The sequence below is a fragment of the Triticum aestivum genome, chromosome 6B (genome assembly GCF_018294505.1).
Source record: "Triticum aestivum cultivar Chinese Spring chromosome 6B, IWGSC CS RefSeq v2.1, whole genome shotgun sequence".
In the NCBI taxonomy this organism is placed as follows: Eukaryota; Viridiplantae; Streptophyta; class Magnoliopsida; order Poales; family Poaceae; genus Triticum; species Triticum aestivum.
In genome coordinates this window covers 51,268,369-51,276,618 of record NC_057810.1, presented here as the reverse complement: position 1 = coordinate 51,276,618, position 8,250 = coordinate 51,268,369, and the positions used below count along the sequence as shown (strand labels likewise).

Here is an 8,250-nt window from a genome sequence, read left to right as displayed (position 1 = left end):
TGCTTGTGAATCTGTGATGGGTATAATATAAATGCAGTATGGTGAATTGGCCAAATGAATCCAGTGTGCAGTGACATGACATGATGATATTGTCTGAAATGGCAACTGAATTGGCATGGCATTGCTGCTAGTCTTCAGTTGACTGACCATTTTTTGGTGACTTGACTTGTTCCAAGTTGCAGTAGCTGCAGTTGCATATAAATTATCAGTGTGAATGATGTGATGGTGCCAACCAGTTGTGAACCCTATTAAAAGTTGGCCGGCAATGTTGATTTCACAAGTCAAAGCAAATCAACAAGTCTAGATTCTGCTGTCTCCAACCAACCAACCAAAAGCAAGGAAAATGAATACTATGTTTTTCTACTGCTGGAGTTTCATGGGAAGAATTGACTTCAGATATCAGTCTCAGCTCTGTTAAGAGAAGGGCAATTTTCCTTTTCTCTTATCAATTGATTCATAGGAGTAGTTAATATGTCAAATGGCCCTCATCATGTCTCAACCTTGAGCTACCAACTAGACAAGTTGATTTATTCTTGTTTATTTTGTATAAAAAATTAACACTTTTGATTAAAATTATGTTTGTGAATTCTTCAGTTACTTGTGATTCACATTAACATGTGTTTTCGACACAAAGCTCAACTAAATACAGAATACATGAACTTGCCTTCCCAAAAACTACAAAAATGTTGAATTGCAGTTCATGTTGCAGCACCAAAATTGCGCTCAAAAGCTCCAACCAGCAGGAAGGAGGCTCCCCTTCCACCTGATCAAATCAAGATTTTAAGTTGTATTAGATAAACGACCATCCACCATGGTTTAACATATCAAGGTTTTCCATTTCCATACACAGTGCAGCTGCTGACGTTATGGTCCAAATCACGCTAGCTATTAAATAAACCGCCAATTTAAAGCAATTGGCTATATAGAGAGACGGAAATACAGTGTCAGTTAGCAGGTAATGTTTTTCTTAGCACACTGCTGATAGTTGTTATGCAATTAATATATATCAAATCGAGCTAACTGGCTAAAGATTCTCAATTACATTAATGTGGCATATCGGAGAGCAAACAAATAAGACAAGTCTGATATTGCTGGATGGGGGAAAATGGAAAAACAAGATTGAAGCTTTCAGTTGAAGATTACAAGATTTGAAGCACAGCATGGTAGCAGTAATACCTAGAATAAAGTTGGGATTTTTTTTACTTTTTTTTGCATAATGATCTTCCAGCTAGCATTGTCTCTCTCCATCTGCAATTCTTGTCCACTTCTTGTTCCTTGTCTTTAAACAGTCACTTTAAGCAGTATATAGAAACGAACCTGCTAAGTGTGTGTGCTGAGAAATAAGATTTGTGTATAAGCTCCACGTTCCTCATCACTGCAGAACCCTATCATGGCTGGTTGTCCATATCATCACAGTTACATCAGAACATGCATTGATCCCATCTGCACTATATAACCAAAGCACATGAAGCACTAAATTTTCATTCTGCTACATAACCAAATAAGATCACTGTCTGCCAGTATAATTTCCTTTTCAAACAGTAGCACATGACATGAATCCAAACAAGTACCATCCTCAAAAACAAGAGAATGAATGGTGATCGAAACTGCACCCTTGACACTCACAACTCAAATCCCCACAATGGTACTTCTCTTACCATCATTAGAACAGGGCATATTTGCATCGTAAATACAGGTGTTTTATTGATGCGGCTTGGAAAGAAGATGGCAGTGTGGGTTTGCGAATTCCCATGTCCAATCAGGCTATAAGTGTTGTACTCTCCAAGCAGTTACATTGGAGCATTAAGTCAATTCTAGCTCAAACTTTGACATAACTAATAAACTGGAACATCGACTGATTAACATACCAATTCCCAAGAAAAGCCAATGAAGCTACTCATGGTCATGGACTAGTCAAGGGAATAAGCAGGAATCCAAATGGTCAAAAACAACTAGCAGATCATAGTGATCTTTCCAGTTTGCAACTACTCAAATATGTTTAAGATCAAAGATCTGTAGGATCATTTGCTTATATTGGAAGTCCCCGCTTAAGGGGAAGTACAATCACAGACTAGAACTATTTTTGTTTGTTTTGAATAGACTGGAGCATAGCAAGGGAGATATTGACTTTACCACAGTTTTACATTTATTTAGACAAATCCAATTGCATAATGGAGATGGTACCCTCAGTTGAAAGGTCGGGGTTTCAAGAGTTTTTCAATGGAGAAGATACAAGTATAAACAAATCCTATCCGATGAAAAAGTATAACTGCATTTTAACATGAATTTCCAAAGCATACAAAACAGATCACCTTTCCATATATTGACAGAGGGGTCTTCACTGCCACTAGCAATCAGAGCAGATGAATGTAAATCCACAGAACATACAAGAGAAGTGTGCCCAATCATCTTCAACAGGGGCTGGCTGGTTAGTGCCCATAATTTGATAGTTCTGTGGCCAACCAAATTATCATGTGTGAGTAAACGAACAGAAGAGTAGAATTGATGCACATAAATGAAAACGGATAAAAATAAAAATATCAAGAGGCTAATTGCTCACAGAAGTCGATGGCTCCAGTTGTTTCTTGATGCACAGGCTGCACGAGAAAATTGTGAAGCAACAAACTCAACATTTCATATATTTCATCCATCCTTGGGTGCGACCAATCCTCTGCATTGAATGAGTGCACCTCATTCTTCACCTCGATCCAGCTCAAACCAGGGACTTTGCTTAATCCTTTATTTTTCATTTCCTTCTGCACGATTGCCGGAGAGGAGAACATAAGTGGAGTGTTGTCTAGGTTCTGCCTCCAATAGATGGCTGGCCACATCACTCGCTAGTTCCATATTCCCATGGATTCTGCAAGCACCTAATAGGGTCATCCACACCATGACAACTGGTTCAAATGGCATGGAGTCAATAAGCTATCTTGCTTTGTCAAGCTGCCCAGCCCTCCCATACAGATCAATGCCACATGCATAATGCTCCATCCTAAGAGGAACTCCATACCTAATTTCCATCGTATTGAGGATTTCTGAACCTTCATCCACAAAACCAGCATGACTGCAGGCAGTAATCAGGCCAACAAATGTAATATGACCCAAAGGAACCTTAAACTCCAGCATCTCATTGAAGAGGCTGCACACAGCTTGCGACCTTGCGCCTGTCCATGCTGCGCATAACCAAACATCATAGAGTTCCAGGGCACAGAGCTACTCGTATCTGCCTCCTCAAATTAAAGACTTGATTGCATCATCAAGAATGCCACTCTTAAAATACATGAAGATCAGCGAGCTGGAGACAAAATTGTGGGAAGCAAAACCAGAATGGATGACTAAACCGTGTATTTGTCTACCTAGCCGAAGTAAAGCAAGGTTTGAGCATGAACGCAGGGCAGCAGAGAATGCATACTCATCAGTTCTAATATTTTCTGACTGCATACATCTGAAGAATCTCAAGGCATCAGTACTCAAACTGTGTTGTGAATAACCAGTTAACATAGAATTCCAGGAGACGGTGTCTTTAAGCAGCAAGGAATCAAAGCACTTATATGCATCTTCCATCATGCAGTTCTCACTAAATCTTGTGTACATGGCAATCAGAGCATTGCAAACAGGCGTGACTCCTTCGAAGCCATTCTTGATCACCAAACCATGAATTACTGTCCCTCCGTGGTCGCGATGCTCTGCGCACGCACTTATGATACTTGTGAAACTATACATGTCAGGCTGAACTCCACTCGCTCGCGTCATGCTAGCAACGAATCCCGTAGCCTCATGCTCCATCCCATCTCGTTTGTCCCCAATTTCATCAAAGATCCTTCTAGAACTCACCAGGGCCCCACACTGCGAGTAGGCACTGATTGCTGCATTCAACACTATCAAGCCCAACGCTAACCCATATTTGACAATCTTCCCATGCAGCTGGTGCATCAAGAAACAATAGGAGTCATCGACCACCGTGAGCAATGCAGCAAATGTTGCCTTGTATGGACATAACCCCTCCCTCCCCATCCTAACAATCAGCTGAACTGCTGGAGCAACCTTCCCAGATTTGACATAACCGGCAACCAGTGCATTCCAAGAAACAGTGTTTCGCTCTGGCATTCCATCGAACATCTAACGAGCATCCCTCGTGCGGCCACATCTGGCATACATGTGAAGCAATGCGGTTGCAGAGAAGACGTTATCGGCCAGGCCGGCTTTGACGACGAGAGAGTGCAGCTGGGTGCCGAGAGCAGGGCAGCAGCGGAGCGGAGAACGGGGCCGAGGGCGAAGGTGTTTGTGGCGAGTCCCCGCTCGTGCATGGCCCGGAGGAGGTGGCACGCGGCGGGGTGCGCGCCGGCGGAGACATAAGCAGTGAGGAGGGAGTTCCAGGAGGCGGCGTCCTGGCGGGGGATTTGGTCGAACAGGCGGCGCGCGGCGACGAGGCCGAGAGGGGAGAGGGAGTAGGCGGTGAGGAGCTGGTTCCAGGGCGTGGGGGATGTGATGCCGTACTTGAGCAGCGTGGCGTGGGATTTAGCGGCGGCGGCGGCGGCGGCGATGGTGAGGTGGTGGCGCGCGGGCATTTCTCTTCTTGTCTTGCACGCAGCTCACGGTGGCACCTCCGTCGTCAGGCGACAGGGCACGACACCGCGTGGCTCGCCCTCCCCTCATTGCTCTCTCTTTCTTCCATGCAAGCGGCGCACCGAGGACAGAAGCGGGCGAAGGGAGGATAGAAGCGGACGGAGGAACGAGTGGCGCCGCCGACGTGGAAGAGAGCAGACGGTGACGGAGCGAGGGGCACTTTTTTGGTAGGCAGTACGTATAGCCTGGGCCGACTTTGAGAGCGCCCAACTTTTCTTCATCGTGTCATGCACATTTTCTTTCATTCTTATTATTTTAATTTTTGATTTACTTTTTGGAAAATTCTAAATACATACATTTAAAATATTAATTTACTCCAATTTTAAAAGGTGTTTATAGCACACTTAAAAATAAATTAGTGTAAAACAACTGTTTACTCAACTTTTGAAAAAAAATGTTTCTAGCATTAAAAAAATGTGCATACATTTCAAAAAATGCTCGAGACATTTTAAATTATTTAAGAAAATGCACAAAAAACTTGCCGTAATTTAGTAAAAAAAAATACTTACCAAAAAATATACCTGACATTTTTAAAAACACTCATTTCAAAAAACATTATGACATTAAAACAATGTTCATACAATGTAATAAAAGAGTTTGTGTAACTGAAAAGAATGTTTCTTACCAATCGAAAACATGTGTGAGATATTTGGGAAAATGACCAAGCATTTCAGAAACATGTTCATGACACTTTGAAGAAAATAACCATACAATGTAAAAAGTGTTCTCCTAGTTAAAGAAGTGTTTCATAGCATTCAAAAAAATTCAACATGCAACTAGAAAATATTTAACAAGCATTAAAAAATTCATACATTTATTTGAAAAAAATTAAATCCCTAGCAAAAATGTAACACATGTACACACAAAATTAAATTTGTTAAAAATTTGATTTTTTAGAATAAGGAAAATAAAAAATGAAAAATAAAGAAAAAAGGCAAAGAAACCCGAAGAGAAGAAAAAGAAAAGACAGAAAAACTAAAAAGGAACGAACTGAAAATTGAAACGGAAGCAAAGCACACCAAAACGAAAAAAATACCAGCGTAAAAAAAAACTTCGTCCATGTGCAGGAAAACCGATTGCTAGGCAGTCCCGTTGGTGGGATCACTGAAGGCGGGACACAGTTATATCTCGTAGTAAGCGATAGATAGCAATGACGGTCAAATAGGTAGGCAAATGCCCAAGCCTACGGCTTACCTATATAGACCTCCCAAAACTTGACTCAATAACCTTCAATTTTTTTCCAATTAAATTCAAAAATGTTTTCTTGAAAATAATTGTTAAAACAAGTTTAAGAATTGAAAAATATAAAAATCAACGCTTATTAAAAAACATTATGTCGTATATTTAAAAAATGTGCATTGTGTTATAAAAGTTTGTCGTGTATTTAAAAAGTATTCACCATTTATTTAAAAAAAATTTGGGTATAAAAAATGTATAAAATGAAAAGGAAAGAGGAAACTAGAGAAAGAGATCAAGAAATGAAAGAAGCAGGAAAAAAATGAAAGAGAAAAGAGAAAAAAAATACCAAGAGAACCAATAGAAAAACAAAGAAAAGGCATAGAAAACCGACCATAAATGGTCGGTCTACTTAAACATGCGCGTGTGTGTTGCTGGAAATTTAACACTTACCGACATGTTTTTAGTCCCATATCGCCAATTTGATAGGATTTTCACCTCTGTTCTCGAGACTAGTATCACCGAGTAGTAGGGTTACATGGGGTATCTATGCCCGAGGGTGGAGGGTAGGTACGGAGCTATGCCTGACGGGACAGCCAGGGGCTAGGGTAGGGGGAGGGTATGCTCGACCAGATATATAGGGTGGGAGTATGGCGGGGAGATAATCCTAAGGAGGTTCAAATTATTTATTCTTTTTGTTCTTGGTCCAACTATGGGGAAACATTGAAAGAAGAATTAAAGTGAACATAAGAGGGAATAGATATTAACAAAGTGAAGAAGACAAGTCGTAGCTAGATTTTTTTTTGGTTTCTCTAACTCTATGCCAACACTGCAAATTTATTTACGTATTTGCGCCGGTTGATGCAACATGAAATCCATGCACGTGGTATGCTAATATAGAAAGTTTGTAACTAGTAGGGAAGCAAAATTATATGTAGAAACGGTCTCCGAAGGAGAAAAAATAATCTTAGCGCATCCACTATACGAGGTCCCAAACTACCGACAAAAGTCAAGGCTCCGATTAAAAATGTGCAGTAGCCACAACATCACTTTCTTGGACCATTGGACGCTCCCCTCGGTCGCTCCCACGGGCGACCAGGGAGCGAACCTAGCCGCCGCAAGAGCCTCACACCGGAGTCCCCTCCCCTCGCGCCGCAGGCATGAGTCGCCGGGCGAAGCCCGCGCGGCTCGGTAGTGGCGGGGCCCTCTTCCTCCTCCTGGGCGAGCGGCGCGGGCCGGTCAGTTGGGGGGGGGGGGAGTTCGGGCTCGCGATGGTCCGGGGCGGCGCGACGTGGCTGCAGGGCGGCGCGGCAGCGCTCGGTGCGCGGGGTCGCATAGGCGGGATGGTGCTGCGCAGCGTGGGGCGCATGCCTAGGGCGGCCAGGTGCTGCGGGGCGCGTGCAGCTCAGATCTGGCACTGGGCGACGCGTCTCGGTGGCCATAGGCGGGTGCGCGCAGCGTCGCGGCTCAATGGCCGTAAGTAGGTGTGCGCGGAGTCCTCCTGCTGCACGGATGACGGGGTGCACTGGCGCTTGACGGGTGATGGCCTTGGCTGTCCTGTAGGCGTGGCGCGGCAGATCTGACATCTTCAATCGACCAGTACAGACTACGGCTGGGCACCATGGTGGTCCTCAGCCCGGGATGGTGCTCTCTCTGCTCCCTTGCCGGCATGGTGCTTGGCAGGGCTCGGCAGCGATAGCTACGTCTGGTGGCTCTGCTCCTGGTTTGCTGTGGGTAGATCTGACTTTGGCGGCTGCTGTTTTGGCCGTCGGTGGCCTCCGCGAGGTGCGGGTGACTGCTCTGCGCTTCTTCATCGACGGCAGTCCTTGGTTTGTGGTCTTGCCAACACCGGCATGGGCCGTTGAGGGTGTGTTCGGAAGCTCGGGTGAAAACCATGTCTCGGCCTATGACCAGCGATGGCGACGTCTGTGGGCATCGTCGACCTTCTTGGAGGCATCGCTGTTTTGCTTCCTCACCCCTCACGCACAGGCCGGTTGCTGCAACTCCAGGGGAAACCCTAGATCCGTGGGATCAGATGAAGACGACACCTTGGTGACGTATCCCCTCTTGAGGGCTTTGTCTTTGGAGCTGGGCTTTGGCAAGAGGGACCGGTGGAAGATGGTGGTGTTGGTGTCAAGGTTTCCGTGGCAACGATGGTGAAGCCGAGTGATGTCGGAGGCATGGCAACGGTTGCGGTAGTCGGCTCTTCTCCGACGTGTCCGTGCGATTACCTCGGATTGTTTTGTTGCAGTGAAGTCGGAGTTGCGGCGGCGGGGCCCCTGTGGCGGTGATGACAGGCAGCAGGTGGTCTGTTCAGTGGTCTTTCACGGCGCCAGCCGAGCATGGTCCTCCTTCAGAGCTCTCCATCAAAGTCGGAGCCGTGCTACCTTTGATGTGGGTGGCTGGGTCTGGCACGAGTCTTATGGGTTTCCGCACAACCTCTAAGGT

General features: G+C 44.8%; 1 pseudogene; it reads right to left on the bottom strand.

Moving 5' to 3' along the window:
- Positions 1–632: 632 nt before the first annotated feature.
- On the bottom strand, positions 633–4,768 carry LOC123135706 (putative pentatricopeptide repeat-containing protein At3g25970; annotated as a pseudogene).
- Between the last annotated feature and the right edge of the window lie 3,482 nt (positions 4,769–8,250).